This window comes from Zophobas morio, unplaced genomic scaffold (assembly GCF_036711695.1).
Source record: "Zophobas morio isolate AGI-343-1 ecotype UQ-CSIRO unplaced genomic scaffold, CSIRO_AGI_Zmor_V1 ptg000028l, whole genome shotgun sequence".
Taxonomy (NCBI): domain Eukaryota; kingdom Metazoa; phylum Arthropoda; class Insecta; order Coleoptera; family Tenebrionidae; genus Zophobas; species Zophobas morio.
Window position 1 is genome coordinate 1,828,968 of NW_026972133.1, and position 20,279 is coordinate 1,849,246.

Below are 20,279 nucleotides of genomic sequence, written 5' to 3' on the forward strand. Positions count from 1 at the left end.
GTTTCTGATGACGAGATTTGCATGCACGTTCGCCCCGACGAATATTCGAGGTTTATCGCAATTTAAATGAAAATGGGAAATTAGATCTGATATGTTTTGAAGTCTCGTGTTTTGTTGCTCCAAAAAGTTGTTTTTCGGATGGAAATGATTATAATAACGATTCGCATGATGGGACGTTGTGTGTGGGAGAGCGGGTCGAAGTTCGGCGGTGGAGTTATTTGTTGCCGGGGGTAATAAAATCAAGCGAGGGTCTGTTCTTTCGCCTCTTCCTCGGCGGGGGAAGTTCATGATTAAAATCACAGATTGTCGCGGTACTCGTGATAAATTTAAAGAAAGGGGGAGTTTACTGAAACTACTGGACCGATTACTTGACTTACAAATGCACTATTGCTTGTTAAATGTTTTTTCATTAAAGTTGGATTTTCCATTTGGAACACGTAACAACTCTCATAAATTTACAATTTTTTATTACCGAATATCAACAGCGCTCGCAGAAACATTCCTCAAGAGGTACAATTTATCACATCTTCTTGTATGATATAGTGTGTATCGTTTTTCTTCAAGTTTTCACAACTCGTGAAAGTTCAGACCCTCAAACTTTATTTCGAAACTCCGCCACAACCAATATAAATTTGGAAACTGATTTTTAAATGAACTTTTAACTAATAAACTCGGACATTACAGCAATTAATTTTTATTAGCCCGGCGCCTCCACCATTTTTAAACAAGAAATTTAAAAGTGTTTATTTTCACCCTACGTTTACAAATAATAACGAAAAACACGTTTTCATACAAATAAATATCGAGTTTATTCAAAAATGACGCGCTGACTTCCCTAAGTTATTAAAAACCGAATCAATCCTCGAACAACGTACGAATAACAATCGCAGTTTACAGTGCGCCTCTATAATAGAATATCTAGACGACGTCACTTTTCTCAGCCCACTAAGCCCCGACTTTATCGATTCGCGAACCCTTACAACAACGAGATAAGCCCTTGGAGCTTCAACCGGCCGCCATAAAAATCAAACAAATCCATTCGTAATGGAGTTGATGTTGTGCGGCTTGTGACACGAAACGTTCCGCAATTCTCCCCCTATCGATTCGCCTGCAGTCCTAAACCTCAACATTTTAACTCTCGATAAATAAGTAAGAGGAACGAGAGATTAAACTGTGAATTTTCAAACGGCAGGATTTACAACCGATCGAAAAACCTCCCCCTCGACTTCGGTTTGTAAATAATTCAGGCGGCTTTTTATAGATATTAATTCGGTGTATTTCGTGATTTCGCGACGTTGGCTTCACGCCTCGATGGATATGGGGGCTTTTGTATCGTTTCATATCAGAAATTTCGATTCTTATGCTTTGGACATCATTAGGTCACGCCCGGATCCGTGTTCCGGCGAAATAAATTGGATTTGCACCCATTTCATGGCTAGGAGAATCCCTTTCAGGTCGTTAGGATGGAGTTTTATAGATTGCCAAACAAATGTTCGGATAATCTTTCTTTTACCGATATTACTGGCTTCGGGTTTCGATGGCGAAGGAAAAGGGTCAAAGTGCGGCCACCGAACAAAGGAAAAATCGGATTCACTATTCATGTTCATGTTAATGTTCACATTGGGAGAAACTATGACTTGTGTTGCATATTTCACGGCAACAATTCTAGTTACTGTGCAGCAATTCCGCAACTTTAATAACCTCTCTAAATTTTTTGCATGTAAATTGAACGCGCCGAGCGCCATCTGGCGCCGCGTTCACGTGGATCCAGATTGTAAGCTCCTTAAGGGCGACCTCTTAGGTCACGTCGAACGCTAAATTAACCCTTCCGTTAGGTAAATCATCTCATTCCGGCGTCGCTTTGCGTAATGTAAGCCCCGATCCGTCAGCGTCTGGAGAAAAGTGCGCGTTTGCACCCTTTCCGCCCGGAAAATCGAAGATGATTTGAATTTTTCGCTTATTCTCGACTTATGCAAACATCCCGACGATACGTCAGAGGGGGAGCGCAAACGCGTACCTCGACGGTACATTACACGGAATCAGTGGACTAATTAGGGGCGTCAAAGGTTACAAAGGATCTCGCACTATTAATGTGTAATGGTGCGAAAATGAGACCCGATAAAAGCTTCAGGCTTGTTAATTGGATGCTAAGCTCGAAATGGGCGCTGTGAACGCAAAACGCGATCGTTATCGGCGCATGGATTAGAAAGACTGGCGGCCTGAAAAAACAAAAGCAGACAGATTTTGCCCAAAACGGTATCTTTGTAGCGGGGAGCGACGTGATGGCATCCGATGGCTGCATACTATTACGGGTTTGGGGAGGATTCTTCGATATCGCTAGCGAGATACTTTTCAGTCTCAACCGCACTTGGGTTATGCAGGAATCCATTACGTAGGTAACTGCGAAAAATCAATTGAGAATGGAGTCATTGATCTTAAATCAGACCTGTCCTGCTTTCCTTATTTAAATTTGCATCATTTCTTCTAAAATATCTCATTTATTTCATCACGAAGTTTCTTAAAAAATTTTGAAATCATTTTAAAACTAGATAATTGTAAATCCGGAGCTTCCACCATTTTTATACAAAATTGAAAATATTGTTAAATTGATCCGAAAATAGATTATTCTCACTACAATTGTACTTATTTCAGGTGTATTAAAAAATAATTAAGAGAAATTCGCTTTTATGTGAAAAATTCAGATTGTACCGAATTAAAAAAGAGTCATTTTTGGTTTTTCTTATTTCACTTAACATTTAAAGCTTGTCAAATCTTCGAGATCTGCAGTCTCCAGATTTTTTGGAAACTTCAGCCTTCGAAATACTCAGAATAAGATTGTGAATCTTAGGAATCTTTGGAATTTTCAGAATATTTGGATCTCCAGAAGCTTGGAATAGACGGAAATTTTTTAATTTCTGGAGTTTCTGTAATTTTTGGAACCTCTATAATCTTGGAATCTTCAGAATCTTCATAGCGTTCAGTTTTTTTTTTTGAAAACTTTAGCTTTTAAATACTGAGAATTGTCAGTTTTTGGAATTTTCAAAATCTTCCAGAATCGTTTCCAATCTTTGGAATTCCTAGAATCTCTGTAAACTTCGTAATCTTTGAAATCTTCGGAACCTTCATGTTATTCAGAATCTTCGTAACCTCAAAGTTTTCAGGTTTTTTTGGAATCTTCAGCTCTCGAAATATCCAGAATTTCCAGAAACTAATTTTCAGAATTTTTAGAATCCCTAGAATCTAGGAAATTCGGAATCTCCAGGGTCTCAAAAATTAGGTAACTTAGAATCCTTACAATTTTCAGAATCTTCGGAATCTTGAGTCCTCAGATTTTTTGGATTCTTCAATCTTCCGAATACTATGAATCTTCAAAATTTTTGGAATCTTTAGAATCTTCCGTATTTTCATTCAGAATTTTCAGAATCCCCAGAATCTTTCGAATCTTTACGATTAGCATTTCCAAAGTCTTACAATATCCCGAATTTTTGGAATTTATGGAGCCGTTGAAATATTCAGAATCTTAAATTTTCGATTTTTTTTAGTTTCTTCAGTCTTCGAAATATTCGAAATACTCAGAACCTTTAGAATCTTGGAATCTCTAGAATTCCTGGAATCTCTAATTTCAGAATATCCTGAATGTTTGGAAATTTTGGAATATCCGGAATTTTTGAAATTACTGGAACATTTGGAATATCTATAATCTTTCTAATCTTTGGAATCTTCAGCCTTTGAAAGACTCAGTATCTAAGAAATCTTGGAAAATTTAGTATCTTTAGCAACTTTAGAATCATTTGAACCTTCAATCTTCAGATTTTTTGGAATCTCCAATCTTCCAAATACTGTGAATCTCCAGAAACTTCGGAATCTTAAGTATCTTCATTTATAATCTTCAAAATTTCTAGAATCTTTCGAATCTTCATAATCTCTAGAATCTGCAGTCTCCAGATATTTTGGAAACTTCAGTCTTCGAAATACTCAGAATATTCTGAATCTTAAGAATCTTTGGAATTTTCTCTAGTCTCAGAATATTTGGATCTCCTGAATTTTCAGATTCTTTTCGGAAATATACAGAATTTTTTAAATTTCTGGAGTTCCTGTAATCTTTAGAACTTTTATGATCTTTGAAATCTTTGGAATCTTCATATTATTCAAAATCTTCGTAACCTCTAAGTTTCAGATTTTTTGGAATATTCAGCCCTCGAAATATCCAGAATCTTCAGAAACTTTAGAATCTTCAGAATTTTTAGAATACCTTGAATCTCGAAATATTAGGAATCTATAGAGTCTCAAAAATTAGGTAACTTTTAGAATCCTTACAATTTTCAAAATCTTCGGAAGCTACAGATTTTTTGGATTCTTCAATCTTCCAAATACTATGAATCTTCAAAATTTTCGGAATCTTTAGAATCTTCAGTATTTTCATTTAGAATTTTCGGAATCCTCAGAATCTTTCGAATCTTTACGATTAGGATTTCCAAAGTATTGGAATATCCAGAATTTTTGGATTTTCTGTAGCCGTTGAAATCTTTAAAATCTTAGATTTTCAATTTTTTTTGGTGTCTTCAGTCTTCGAAATATTCGGAATTCCTAGTTTCAGAATATGCTAAATGTTTGGAAATTTTGGAATATCCGGAATTTTTGAAGTTTTTGGAACAATTGGAATATCTATAATCTTTATAATCTTTGGAATCTTCAGCGTTTCAAAAACCCAAAATCTTAGAAATCTTCGAAAATTTAGAATCTTCAGCAATTTTAAAATCATTTGAATCTTCAGTTTTCAGATTTTTTGGAATCCTCAATCTTCCAAATACTGTGAATCTCCAGAAATTTCAGAATCTTAAGTATCTTATTTTATGATCTTAAAAATTTCTGGAATCTTTCGAATCTTTACAATCTTTCGAATCTTTCGAATTTCTGGAAGAGGCTCGGAATATCCGGAATTTTTTAAATTTCTGGAATTCCTGCAGTCTTTGGAAGCTTTATAATCTTAGAATTTTCAGAATCTTCATAGCGTTTAGTTTTTGTGGAAACATTAGCTTTTGAAATACTCAGAATTGTCAGTTTTTGGAATTTTCAGAACCTTCAGAATACCCAGAATCGCTAGAATTTTTCGAATCTTTGGAATTCGTAGAATCTTTGGAAATTTTGAAATCTTTGAAATCTTTGGAATCTTCATATTATTCAGAATCTTCGTGACCTCAAAGTTTTCACATTTTTTTGGAATCCTCAAGTATCCAGAATCTTCAAAAACTATAGAATCTTCAGAATTTTCAGAAAACCTAGAATCTCGGAATATTCGGAATCTGTAGGGTCGCAAATGTTGGGTAACTTATAAGAATCCTTACAATTTTCGAAATCTTCGGTATCTTCAGTCATCAGATTTTTTGGATTCTTCAATTTCCGAATACTATGAATCTTCAAAATTCTCGGAATCTTTAGAGTCTTCAGTATTTTCATTCAGAATTTTCAGAACCCCCACAATCTTTCGAATCTTTACGATTAGAATTTCCAAAGTCTTGCAACATCCTGAATTTTTGGAATTTCTGGAGCCGTTGAAATCTTTAAAATCTTGAATTTTCAAATTTTTTTGGTCTCTTCAGTCTTCAAAATACTCGGAATAATAAAAACCTTCAAAATTTTCGAATCTCTAGAATTCCTGGAGTCTCTAGCTTCAGAAGATCCTGAATGTTTGGAAATTTTGGACAATCCGGAATTTTTTAAATGTCTGGAACATTTGGAATATCGATAATCTTTATAATCTTTGGAGTAATCAGCCTTTGAAAGACTCAGAATCTAAGAAATCTTGGAAAATTTTGTATCTTTAGCATCTTTAGAATCATTTGAATCTTCAGTCGTCAGATTTTTTGGAATCTTCAATCTTCCAAATACTGTGAATCTCCAGAAATTTCAGAATCTTAAGCATCTTCTTTTATGATCTTAAAAATTTCTAGATTCTTTCCAATCTTTACAATCTTTGGAATTTTCTCAAGTTTTACAATATCTGGATCTCCAGAATTTTCAGAATCGTTCGAATCTTTAGAATTTCTGGAAGAAGCTTGGAATATCCGGATTTTTTTTTATTACTGGAATTTCTGTAATCTTTGGAACCTCTATAATCTTAGAATCTTCAGAATCTTCATAGTATTCAGTTTTTGGAAACTTTAGCTTTTGAAATAGTCAGGATTGTCGGTTTTTAGAATTTTCAGAACCTTCAGAATACCCAGAATCGTTGGAATTTTTCCAATCTTTGAAATTCTTAGAATCTTTGAAACTTCGTAATCTTTGAAATTTTTGGAATCTTAATGTAATTCAGAATCTTCGTAACCTCAAAGTTTTCATATTTTTATGAATCTTCAGCCCTTGAAATATCCAGAATCTTCAGAAACTTTAGAATCTTCAGAATTTTCAGAATCCCCTGAATCTTTCGAATCTTTACGATTAAGATTTCCAAAGTCTAGCCAAATCCACAATTTTTAGAATTTATAGAGCAGTTGAAATCTTTAAAATCTTACATTTTCAAATTTTTTGGTCTCTTCAGTCTTGGAAATATTCGGAACCCTCAAAACCTTCAGAATCTTGGAACTTCTAGAATTTCTGGAATCTCTAGATTCAGAATATCCTGAATGTTCGGAAATTTTGGAATATCCGGAATTTTTGAAATTTCTGGAACATTTGGAATATCTATAATCTTTATAATCTTTGGAATCTTAAGCGTTTGAAAGAAGCTTAAGATTCTTAGAAATCTTAGAAAATTTAGAATCTTTAGCAACTTTAGAATCACTTGAATCTTCAGTCTTCAGATTTTTTGGAGTCTTCAATATTGCAAATTCTGTGCATCTCCAGAAATTTCGGAATCTTAAGTATCTTCATTTATAATCTTAAAAATTTCTAAAATCTTTCGAATCTTCACAATCAGGAAAATTTGAATTTTTTTAAATTTCTAGTGGTGGGTTTATTTCCATTTAGATCTTAGTACATTTTGAAAAAAATCATGTTTTTTTTTGAACTGGTATATTTCACGAAGTTTTTTCCAAATTCTCGAAATTACTTATTAACCAGGGACTTCACCCATTTTTACACATTTTTTTTAATTCGCCAAACCTTCGAAATCTGCAGTTTCCAGATTTTTTTTAAATTTCAGTCTTTGAATAGTCAGAATATTGTGAATCTTAGGAATCTTTGGAATTTTCTTAAGTTTCAGAATATTTGGATCTCCAGAACTTTCAGAATCTTTATAAACTTTGGAATTTCTGAAAGAGGCTTGGAATATCCGGAATTTTTTAAATTTCTGGAATTTCTGTAATCTTTTGAACTTTTACAATCATAGAATTTTCAGAATCTTCACAGCGTTAATTTTTTTTGGAAACTTTAACTTCTGAAATACTCAGAATTGTTAGTTTTTGGAATTTTCAGAACCTTCAGAATACCCAGAATCGTTAGAATTTTTCGAATCTTTGGAATTCCTAGCATCTTTGGAAATTTCGTGATGTTTGAAATCTTTGGAATCTCATATTATTCAGACTCTTCGTAATCTCAGAGTTTTCAGATTTTTTGGAATGTTCAGCCGTCGAAATTTCCAGAATCTTCAGAAACTGAAGAATCTTCCGAATTTCTAGAAAACCTAGAATCTTCGAACTTCTAGAATCTCTGAAGTCTCTAGTTTCAGAATATCCTGAATGTTTGGAAATTTTGGAGAATCCGGAATATTTGAAATTTCTGGAACATTTGGAATATCTATAAACATTACAATCTTTGGAATCTTCAGCGTTTGAAAGACTAAGAATTTAGAAATCTTAGAAAATTTAGAATCTTTAGCAACTTTAGAATCACTTGAATCTTCAGTCTTCAGATTTTTTGGAATCTTCAATCTTGCAAATGCTGTGAATCTCCAGAAATTTCGGAATCTTAAGTATCTTCATTTATAACCTTAAAAATTTCTAAAATCTTTCAAATCTTCACAATCTCTGGAATTTCTAAAGTCTGGGAACATCAGGAATTTTTGAATTTTTTTTAATCTTTAGTGGTGGGTTTATTTCCATTTAGATCTTAGTACATTTTGAAAAAAAAACAAGTTTTTTTTTGAACTGGTATATTTCACGAAGAAGTTTTTCCAAAATCTCGGAATAAAGAGTTTCAAAATTAATAACCCAGTGCTTCACCCATTTTTACACATTTTTTTTTAATTCGTCAAATTGGTCCGAAAAATTTATTTTTAACAAAATTATTTTCAGAATCTGTCCATATTTTCGTCGAATTTTTAAAAATAATGAAGGAGAACAAACCATTTATACACAACATCGAAATTAGGCCAAACAATAAAAAAAATCATTTATTTTCATTCAAACTTTGTGATGGTTTTGGTATTCTAGAAATAAACGTCTTTAAAAGTAATTATAAATCCGGAGCCTCCACCATATTTATGTGAATATTAAAAAATTGACAGATTTGTCCAAGAATAATATTTCAATCGAAAATGGCCTCAAATTCACTGATCTGTACCTATTTTCGGAGTATCTTAAACAATAACGAAGGAAAAATCGTTTCCATGAAAAAAATTAAAAAATCGATTCAAAAAATTATTTTGTGATGTAAGTTCTTAAAACTATCACAAAGACAGGTTTTTACCAAAAATTTTCAGGAAGAGGAATCTGTGGCTATTGTCGGCGCATTTTCTGAAATAATCAAGAAAAACGCATTGTTTCGCAAAAAAATTAAATTTAATCAAGTCGTTCAAAACGGGATAAATTCCCTCGGTGGAAATCTGTACAGATTTTGTTATCTTAATTAAAGTGTCCAGCTTCGCTTCAATTTGACATTTTTATTAATTCCGGAAATATTTCCATTGACCCGGCGCCTACGCCATTTTTATGCAAAATTAGTTAAATCTGTCGGAAAGTGGGTCACTCTTGTCGGAAGTCATCCCTGAATTACAAATCTGTGCTTATTTTCGCCGCATCTCTCCAAACAATGAAGAAAACCCCATTTGCTTGCGCAACCAACAGTGAGATCAACTCATGAATACACAAAGTGACGATCCGCTGAAAGCAAAACACCACAAAAAATCTCCGTCACGTGGCACAACACTAACAAATTCGCGCATAAAACAATCACGAGATAGCAAAACACGTCCAGACGCTAAAACCCCTAATTCTAACAATACTTAAGCCACTTCACCGTTAATTACGAAGTCAGTGCGCCTCTACTTCATTATTAAATCCTTGTGTCGCCACCTTTTAATTTAAATTTCACGTACGATTCGTTTTCCATCCGGAATTATTGCCCCACCCAACGGCGGCTAATTGTGACCGAAAAACCACCCCCAGATCCATCTCCCCCGCATTCAACAAGTCGAGGCCTGACCGTTCCACCCTCATCTCGCTAATTGCGCCAAACGCCACCCCTAAAAGACGACACAAAACGTTGTTTTGTTGCGGTTTGGCACAATACAAATTCCTCCCCGGCTCTCTCGCTGGAACAAAAAAGTCGTGAAGAAAACCGGATGAACGCGCACTCATTAACTAAACAAGCGTCGCCCTCACAGGTGTCGACGTTACAAAGATTTCGACGAATGTTTAGGCTAAGAGGTGGCTCGAGGCAAAAAAGGAAGTGCGCTCTAGCACCTCTCGACGCAAAGAGGAATTTTTTAATTTAGATGACGCCGCGCTTTTTCTGTGTGTTGACGCACACCTCTGCGAAAACATCGGGACGGTTTCTGAAATGTGGTGCGATGGGCGCAATTTCCGCTCCTCGAAGGGGCCGGTATTTCCATAATAGGATGGGATTTAATATGGGGGGTAATAAGCCGGCGTTATGGATTTAAGAATGGGCTGTTGAGTGTTTTATTTATTGGGCGAGTGGCGGGAGCGGTGGAGATGGGCGAGGTGGTGGGGTTTTGGCACGCCGAGATCTGGGTCTTTTACTTTTTGCTGTTATTTGCAGTTGCGAAGTTTGTACGAGATGGTCGTTGACTCACAATTGTGTTTGAGGTTAATGTTCGGATACAGAGTCGTGCGGAAGCCAACGTGTCACTTAGTGTTTGTAGAAATGTCGAAAACATTTAGAAAAAAAGTTTAAAAACCAACTAATTCTCGGTGGCTTAAAGTTCAAACTTTCTACTTTAGTCAATAACTTTTCAAATAGCGCAATCTAATTTCCACATTGTTGTTATTTTTTTATTTTTTAATAATGAGAATGATGCCATCAAACTGATCTTTAATAAAAATTAAACATAGTCAAATAAGTTTATTATGAAAAAAAAAACGGTACGAAATAAATGATTTTAAAATAAATTATTAACCCGGCGCCTCCACCATTTTTCTGCAAATATATAAAGTTCATCAAATTCGACCACAAGTTGCTTATTCCTAACAGAAATTATCTCAGAATCACGGATCTATGTTTATTTTCCCCGTATGTTTACAATCAATGAAGAAAAACACATTTTAATGAACACAAGGAAAGTTAGTCAAATCAGTTCAAACCAATTGTCATTTCATTAGATTCAAAGCTGTGCTAGATTTGATATTTGAGTTTAAATGTAAAGATGCTTAAAGAAACGCATAATTGCTTCTAAAATCCATCATTTGATGAAATCATTTCTTAAAGACTCTTGAAATAAACGATTTCAAAATTAATTAATAACCCGGCGCCTCCACCATTTTTCTACATAAATATAAACTTCGTCAAATTCGACCACAACCTGCTTATTCTTATCAGAAATTATCTCAGAATCACAGATGAATGTTTATTTTTCCCGTATGTTTACGATCAATGAAGAAAAACACATTTTAATGAACACAAGGAAACTTGGTTAAATCAGTTCAAAACAATTGTCATTTAATTTGATTCAAAGCTGTGCTAGATTTGTTGTTTGAGTTTAAATGTCAAGATGCTTAAAGAAAAGCATAATTGCTTCTAAAATCCATCATTTGATGAAATTATTTTTTAAAGACTCTTGAAATAAACGATTTCAAAATTAATTATTAACCCGGCGCCTCCACCATTTTTCTACAAAAATATAAAGTTCCTCAAATTCGACCACAAACTTCTTATTCTTATCAGAAATCATCTCAGAATCACAGATCTATGTTTATTTTCCCCGTATGTATACAATCAATAAAGAAAAACACATTTTAATGAACACGAGGAAAGTTAGTCAATTCAGTTCAAAACAATTGTCATTTAATTTGATTCAAAGCTGTGCTAGATTTGTTATTTGAGTTTAAATGTAAAGATGCTTAAAGAAAAGCATAATTGCTTCTAAAATCCATCATTTGATGAAATCATTTCTTAAAGACTCTTGAAACAAAAAAACTTCAAAATTAATTATTAACCCGGCGCCTCCACCATTTTTCTACTAAAATATAAACTTCTTCAAATTCGACCACAAACTGCTTATTCTTATCAGAAATCATCTCAGAATCACAGATCTATGTTTATTTTTCCCGTATGTTTACAATCAATGAAGAAAAACACATTTTAATGAACACAAGGAAAATGAGTCAAATCAGTTCAAAACAATTGTCATTTAATTTGATTCAAAGCTGTGCTAGATTTGTTATTTGAGTTTAAATGTAAAGATACTTAAAGAAAAGCATAATTGTTCCTAAAATCCATCATTTGATGAAATCATTTTTTAAAGACTCTTGAAATAAACTATTTCAAAATTAATTAATAACCCGGCGCCTCCACCATTTTTCTACAAAAATATAAACTTCGTCAAATTCGACCATAAACTGCTTATTCTTATCAGAAATTATCTCAGAATCACAGATCTAGGTTTATTTTCCCCGTATGTTTACAATCAATGAAGAAAAACATATTTTAATGAACACAAGTAAAGTTAGTCAAATCAGTTCAAAACAATTGTCATTTAATTTTATTCAAAGCTGTGCTAGATTTGATATTTGAGTTTAAATGTAACGATACTTAAAGAAAAGCATAATTGTTCCTAAAATCCATCATTTGATGAAATCATTTCTTAAAGACTCTTCTTGAAATAAACGATTTCAAAATTAATTAATAACCCGGCGCCTCCACCATTTTTCTACAAAAATATAAACTTCGTCAAATTCGACCATAAACTGCTTATTCTTATCAGAAATTATCTCAGAAACACAGATCTATGTTTATTTTCCCCGTATGTTTACAATCAATCTTGAAGAAAAACACATTTTAATGCACACAAGGAAAGTTAGTCAAATCAGTTCAAAACAATTGTCATTTAATTTTATTCAAAACTGTGCTAGATTTGTTATTTGAGTTTAAATGTAAAGATGCTTAAAGAAAAGCATAATTGCGTCTAAAATCCATGATTTGATGAAATTATTTGTTAAAAACTCTTGAAATAAACGATTTCAAAATTAATTAATAACACGGTGCCTCCACTATTTTTCTACAAAAATATAAACTTCCTCAAATTCGACCAGAAACTGCTTATTCTTATCAGAAATTATCTCAGAATCACAGATCTATGTTTATTTTCCCCGTATGTTTACAATCAATGAAGAAAAACACATTTTAATGAACACAAGTAAAGTTAGTCTAATCATTTCAAAACAATTGTCATTTAATTTGATTCAAAACTGTGCTAGATTTGTTATTTGAGTTTAAATGTAAAGATACTTAAAGAAAAGCATAATTGTTCCTAAAATCCATCATTTGATGAAATCATTTCTTAAAGACTCTTGAAATAAACGATTTCAAAATTAATTAATAACCCGGCGCTTCCACCATCTTTCTACAAAAAATATAAACTTCGATAAATTCGACTACAAGTTGCTTATTGTTACCAGAAATTTTCTCAGAATCACAGATCTATGTTTATTTTCCCCGTATGTTTACAATCAATGAAGAAAAACACATTTTAATGAACACAAGGAAAGTTAGTCAAATCAGTTCCAAACAATTATCATTTAATTTGATTCAAACATGTGCTAGATTTATTATTTGAGTTTAAATGCAAAGATGCTTAAAGAAAAGCATAATTGCTTCTAAAATCCATCATTTGATGAAAACATTTCTCACAGACTCTTGAAATAAATGATTTCAAAATTAATTATTAACCCGGCGCCTTCGCCATTTTTCTACAAAAATATAAACTTCGTCAAATTCAACCACAAACTGCTTATTCTGATCAGAAATTATCTCAGAATCACAGATCAATGTTCATTTTCCCCGTATGTTTACAATCAATGAAGAAAAACACATTTTAATGAACACAAGGAAAGTTAGTCAAATCAGTTCAAAACAATTGTCATTTAATTTGATTCAAAGCTGTGCTAGATTTGTTATTTGAGTTTAAATGTAAAGATGCTTAAAGAAAAGCATAATTGCTTCTAAAATTCATCATTTGATGAAACCATTTCGTAAAGACTCTTGAAGTAAACGATTTCAAAATTAATTATTATTAACCCGGCGCCTCCACCATTCTTCTAAAAAAAAATATATATAAAGTCCATCAAATTCGACCACAAGTTGTTTATTCTTATCAGAAATTTTCTCAGAATCAAAGTTCGGTGTTTATTTTCACCATATGTTTACAAGAAATGAAGAAAAAAACATTTTAATGAACACAAGTAAAGTTAGTCAAATTAGTTCATAACAATTGTCATTTAATTTGATCTAAAGCTGTCCTAGATTTGTTATTTGAGTTTAAATGTAAAGATACTTAAAGAAAAGCATAATTGCTTCTAAAATCCATCATTTGATGAAATCATTTCTTAAAGACTCTAGAAATAAACGGTTTCAAAATTAATTGTTAACCCGGCGCCTCCACCGTTTTTCTACAAAATATAAACTTCGTCAAATTCGACCACAAACTGCTTATTCTTAACAGAAATTATATCAAAATCACAGATCTATGTTTATTTTCCCCGTATGTTTACAATCAATGAAGAAAATCACATTTTAATGAACACAAGTAAAGTTAGTCAAATTAGTTCATAACAATTGTCATTTAATTTGATCTAAAGCTGTCCTAGATTTGTTATTTGAGTTTAAATGTAAAGATATTTAAAGAAAAGCATAATTGCTTCTAAAATCCATCATTTGATGAAATCATTTCTTAAAGACACTAAAAATAAACAGTTTCAAAATTAATTAATAACCCGTCGCCTCTACCATTTTTCTACAAAAATATAAACTTCGTCAAATTCGACCACAAACTGCTTGTTCATATCAGAAATTATCTCAGAATCACAGATCTATGTTTATTTTCCCCGTATGTTTACAATCAATGAAGAAAAACACATTTTAATGAACACAAGGAAAGTTAGTCAAATCAGCTCAAAACAATTGTCATTTAATTTGATTCAAAGCTGTGCTAGATTTGTTGTTTGAGTTTAAATGTAAAGATGCTTAAAGAAAAGCATAATTGCTTCTAAAATCCATCATTTGATGAAATCATTTCTTAAAGACTCTTGAAATAAACGGTTTCAAAATTAATTAATAACCCGGCGCCTCCACCATTTTTCTACAAAAATATAAACTTCGTCAAATTCGACCACAAACTGCTTATTCTTGTCAGAAATTATCTCAGAATCACAGATCTATGTTTATTTTCCCCGTATGTTTACAATCAATAAAGAAAAACACATTTTAATGAACACGAGGAAAGTTAGTCAATTCAGTTCAAAACAATTGCCATTTAATTTGATTCAAAGCTGTGCTAGATTTGTTGTTTGAGTTTAAATGTAAAGATGCTTAAAGAAAAGCCTAATTGCTTCTAAAATCTATCATTTGATGAAATCATTTCTTAAAGACTCTTGAAATAAACGATTTCAAAATTAATTAATAACCCGACGCCTCCATTTTTCTACAAAAATATAAACTTCGTCAAATTCGACCACAACCTGATTATTCTTATCAGAAATTATCTCAGAATCACAGATGAATGTTTATTTTTCCCGTATGTTTACAATCAATGAAGAAAAACACATTTTAATGAACACAAGAAAAGTTAGTCAAATCAGTTCAAAACAATTGTCATTTAATTTGATTCAAAACTGTACTAGATTTGTTATTTGAGTTTAAATGTAAAGACGATTAAAGAAAAGCATAATTGTTTCTAAAATCCATCATTTGATGAAATCATTTCTTAAAGACTCTTGAAATAAACGATTTCAAAATTAATTATTAACCCGGCGCCTTCACCATTTTTCTACAAAAAATATAAATTTCCTCAAATTCGACCACAAACTTCTTATTCTTATCAGAAATCATCTCAGAATCACAGATCTATGTTTATTTTCCCCGTATGTTTACAATCAATGAAGAAAAACACATTTTAATGAACACGAGGAAAGTTAGTCAATTCAGTTCAAAACAATTGCCATTTAATTTGATTCAAAGCTGTGCTAGATTTGTTATTTGAGTTTAAATGTAAAGATGCTTAAAGAAAAGCATAATTGCTTCTAAAATCCATCATTTGATGAAATCATTTCTTAAAGACTCTTGAAACAAAAAATTCAAAATTAATTATTAACCCGGCGCCTCCACCATTTTTCTACAAAAAATATAAACTTCGTCAATTTCGACCACAAACTGCTTATTCTTATCAGAAATTTTCTCAGAATTACAGATCTAAGTTTATTTTCCCCGTATGTTTACAATCAATGAAGAAAAACACATTTTAATGAACACAAGTAAAGTTAGTCAAATCAGTTCAAAACAATTGTCATTTAATTTGATTCAAAACTGTGCTAGATTTGTTATTTGAGTTTAAATGTAAAGAAGCTTAAAGAAAAGCATGATTGCTTCTAAAATCCATCATTAGATGAGATCATTTCTTAAAGACTCTTGAAAAAAACGATTTCAAAATTAATTAATAACCCGGCGCCTCCAACATTTTTCTACAAAAATATAAACTTCGTCAAATTCGACCACAAACTGCTTATTCTTATCAGAAATTATCTCAGAATGACAGATCTATGTTTATTTTCCCCGTATGTTTACAATCAATGAAGAAAAACACATTTTAATGAACACAAGTAAAGTTAGTCAAATCAGTTCAAAATAATTGTGATTTAATTTGATTCACAGACGTGCTAGATTAGTTATTTGACTTTAAATGTAAAGATGATTAAAGAAAAGCATAATTGCTTCTAAAATCCATCATTTGATGAAATCATTACTTAATAACTCTTGAAATAAACAATTTCAAAATTGGTTTTTAACCCGGCGCCTCCCCCATTTCACTACAAAATATAAACTTCGTCAAATTCGACCACAAGTTGCTTATTCTTATCAGAAATTATCGCAGAATCGCAGATCTGTTTATTTCCACCATATGTTTACAATCAATGAAGAAAAACACATTTTAATGAACACAAGTAAAGTTAGTCAAATCAGTTCAAAACAATTGTCATTTAATTTGATTCAAAGATGTGCTAGATTTGTTCTTTGAGCTTAAAGGGAAAGATGCTTAAAGAAAAGCATTATTGCTTCGAAAATCCATCATTTGATGAAAACATTTCTCACTGACTCTTGAGATAAAGGATTTAAAAATTAATTATTAACCCGGCGCCTCCACCATTTTTCTACAAAAATATAAACTTCTTCAAATTCGACCACAAACTGCTTATTCTTATCAGAAATTATCTCAGAATCACAGATCTATGTTTATTTTCCCCGTATGTTTACAATCAACGAAGAAAAACACATTTTAATGAACACAGGTAAAGTTAGACAAATCAGTTCAAAACAATTGTCATTTAATTTGATTCAAAGATGTGCTAGATTTGTTATTTGAGCTTAAAGGTAAAGATGCTTAAAGAAAAGCATAATTGCTTCTAAAATCCACATTTGATGAAAACATTTCTCACTGACTCTTGAATTAAACGATTTCAAAATTAATTATTAACCCGGCGCCTCCACCATTTTTCTACAAAAATATAAACTTCTTCAAATTCGACCACAAGTTGCTTATTCTTATCAGAAATTATCTCAGAATCACAGATGAATGTTTATTTTTCCCGTATGTTTACAATCAACGAAGAAAAACACATTTTAATGAACACAGGTAAAGTTAGTCAAATCAGTTCAAAACAATTGTCATTTAATTTGATTCAAAGTTGTGCTAGATTTTTGTTTGAGTTTAAATATAAAGATGCTTAAAGAAAAGTATAATTGCTTCTAAAATACAGCTATTGATGAAAATATTTCTCACTGACTCTTGAAATAAACGATTTCAAAATTAATTATTAGCCCGGCGCCTCCATCATTTTTCCACAAAAATATAAAGTTCGTCAAATTCGACCACAGGCGGGTCATTCTTATCAGAAATTATCTGAGAATCCCAGATCTCTGTTTATTTTCCCTGTATGTTCACAAGTAATGAAAAAAACACATTTTAATAAACACAGGTAAAGTTAGTCAAATCAGTTCAAAACAATTGTCGTTTAATTTGATTCAAAGCTGTGCTAGATTTGTTATTTGAGTTTAAATGTAAAGATGCTTAAAGAAAAACATAATTGCTTCTAAAATACAGCTTTTGATGAAAACATTTCTCACTGACTCTTGAAATAAACGATTTCAAAATTAATTATTAACCCGACGCCTCCACCATTTTTCTACATAAATATAAAGTTAATCAAATTGGCCCGAAATTGGCTTATTCTGATCGGAATTTTTCTCTGAATCACAGATCTGCGTTTATTTTCGTCGTATCTTTACTAACAACGCAGAAAAATTCGTTTTAATGAACAAAATGAAAGCCCCTCAAATCAATTAAAAAAAATCTAATTTACGTTTTTTATTGCCAACTATTTACTCGAACCGTCTAAAAACATACACAAAAAATGTAAAATACCAACTAATTCCCGGTGTTTTGAACCCGAAACTTTTTACTTCGGTTAATAACTTTCCAAGTAGCGCAATCTCGTTCCCACAAACGAACTCCCTGTTCTACAAGTAATCCACGCTGTTACCTAATAGAACCTGCCATCAAACTAAGAACCTTTGAGACGTGAATCCTCATTTCACCATCGATTGATCAAAGTTGAAATTTGCTTTAATTTAATTCAAGTCACGACCGGGAATACGAGCACATTTCTCTCAAATAATATAAGCTAATTGGACCGCCGAAACCGGGAGACCGTAGATTCGAAGCCTTTTAAAATATTAAAACAAATCTTTATTATATCGCTACGCCGCCAGAATGCGAAATTATGATCGGTCGAAAAAGAGACAGACCCGTTTATTCTTTAATTATCGAATTTCTCACTCTGTTTAATTAAGTTTTTCGTCGGATTTAAACGTTGTCGTTGTTTTCAGACACTCCAGCCCGAAAAAGAGGCACAGATCCCGGATACACGGACGAGACGAGAGGGATTAAGCAGCTGCACTTTGGGAATGAAACGACAAAAACTTAACCAGTAGAAAAGAAAGGTAATTAAGGCGGCTAGTCGTTGACAGGTGGCGCTGCGCAACCACTCACGACCATTCGCCGGACTTATCTGAATAAGTACGCCGCAACAGTAATAGCGACCCCGTAATTGAGAAGCGGCGCACGACCGATACAGGTTAAACGCGAAATTAATTACCGCCGTAACACTAACGGGGTTGTGAGGCGCATTAACAGAGCGTTCGATGGGTTAGAGGTGAGTGTTAACAACCCCGGTGTTATTTTAAACATAAAGGGGTTAGCTGGCCCTAAAGGAACCAGTGCAATTTTCCGTCGATACCGCGCCTTCTTGTTCGTCGCACTAACAACCCTCCATCAATCATCCCTCTCCAGCCCTTAATCACGCCGATGATCCGTCGAAAAACCGAAACGTAATTATTTGTTGAAGGATGATAGATCCGAATGGTTTCATTATTAAATTATCGACCCAACCCAGGTCCGTACTCGTCCGATTCAATTTACAATTTTGACGAGACGTCGAATTCCGTTGATTGGGTTTTCATTTCTCGCGACGTGACGATCAATAAATAAGTGCAAACGAACAGAGCCGTAATTAGTTTTTTCGAACGGTGTGCATGCGTAATTCGGCTCTATTTTATCGCCGAATAAATTCGATAATGGACTGACTGGGGATTCGACTTGATCAATTATTAAAAATTTCGTGTTTGTTCAGCGCCGGGATGTAAACAACTCTTCAAAATCCACATAATACCGTAGATTCGGGGCGTCGGCTTTGGACGCCCACGAACGCGACGCTTAATGAAAAACCGAAAAGCCGGAGAGATTTAGGCGACATCCGCAGATTTAAAACGTGACGAGCCGCGCAGCGACCGGATCTGAGCCCGATCGAATTCGCGTGGACCCTACAGGAGAGACGTTCACAAACAGATAAAAAGTGTAGTTCGATGCGGGGCCGTAATGTTTTGATTTTAACGTCGAAGGATCACGTCAAGGTCGGCACCGGGGTAACGCGAACTTCCGTGCACCAATTGACCCGAGTCGGATACTCTCGGGGGGAAATAATGAAACTGGTCTTATAGGGGCACGGAGAAAGTGGAAAGACAACGATAACGAAAATTAATTGCCTCGATTGTCGTAAATTTTTAATTGAAGAAGATAAGTGCGTGAAAGAAAAATGAAGTGGTGGTACGTGGGATGGGTTCGGAACTAACGTGACTGCTAATTGCGTCTTAAATAATGGACAAAGAATCTCGACGAACGTCGCCTATTCATATGTAGCGGGAACGCCAGCAGTAGTGAGATGTACGACGCTTCGTGACACAGCTCGGGCGCCATTTTTCTTCGTGTTGTCGCCCTGTCGTGTTAATCACGCCGACAAAACGCTCGATAAACCCCGTGAATAATTTAAATCACCGGAAGAAAAGCCGCCTATTAGGCCACAAAGGGACGGTTCTTTTATGGGCGGCTTTCAGTTTCTTTGTGCTCGCCGGCAACAATATTAATGGTATCGATGTCAGCGATGTCATCATCGCTGCGAGGGCTCGGACAATGGGCGAATCGATATCCTCCGCGCAATTAGCACCAGGAAGCTCTTCCCACACACGTCTTTGTAGGTTATGTAGCGCGAATAAAACCGTCACGTGACTTGACGTACACGCCGCTCAACATTCAGCGCACGTCCTTCCGTTATGAATCTGCTGCTCCTCTGCGCTGTGGCGAAATGTGTTTTTATCGCTCTAGTGAATATGTTGTTTCAATCCTAATGTTGCATTGTTCGCGCGTCGGATCCAGTCTAGACATGCAAACAACAACGCGAGGAGTTTCCAAGTTTCCCCAAGAAAAAACAAACAGTTGCACTTTTTTCCGCTCACGCCGGCTGACAGATTTATCGATTTGCTTCTTGCGTCTGATCGGT

At 33.6% G+C, this 20,279-nt stretch overlaps 2 protein-coding genes across 3 annotated transcripts in view; one reads left to right on the plus strand and one right to left on the minus strand.

Annotated features, from left to right (window-relative positions):
- The window catches only part of LOC135136995 (uncharacterized), a 216,917-nt gene that overhangs the window by 159,698 nt on the left and 36,940 nt on the right, over positions 1-20,279 (minus strand). The window lies entirely within an intron of this gene.
- Positions 1-20,279, plus strand: part of LOC135136999 (CD151 antigen-like) — a 128,672-nt gene that overhangs the window by 99,822 nt on the left and 8,571 nt on the right. For both annotated transcript variants that reach the window (XM_064066523.1, XM_064066525.1), the window contains exon 3: positions 18,274-18,387. The gene's annotated coding sequence lies outside the window, so the exon portion shown is untranslated. The remainder of the gene's footprint in view (positions 1-18,273; positions 18,388-20,279) is intronic.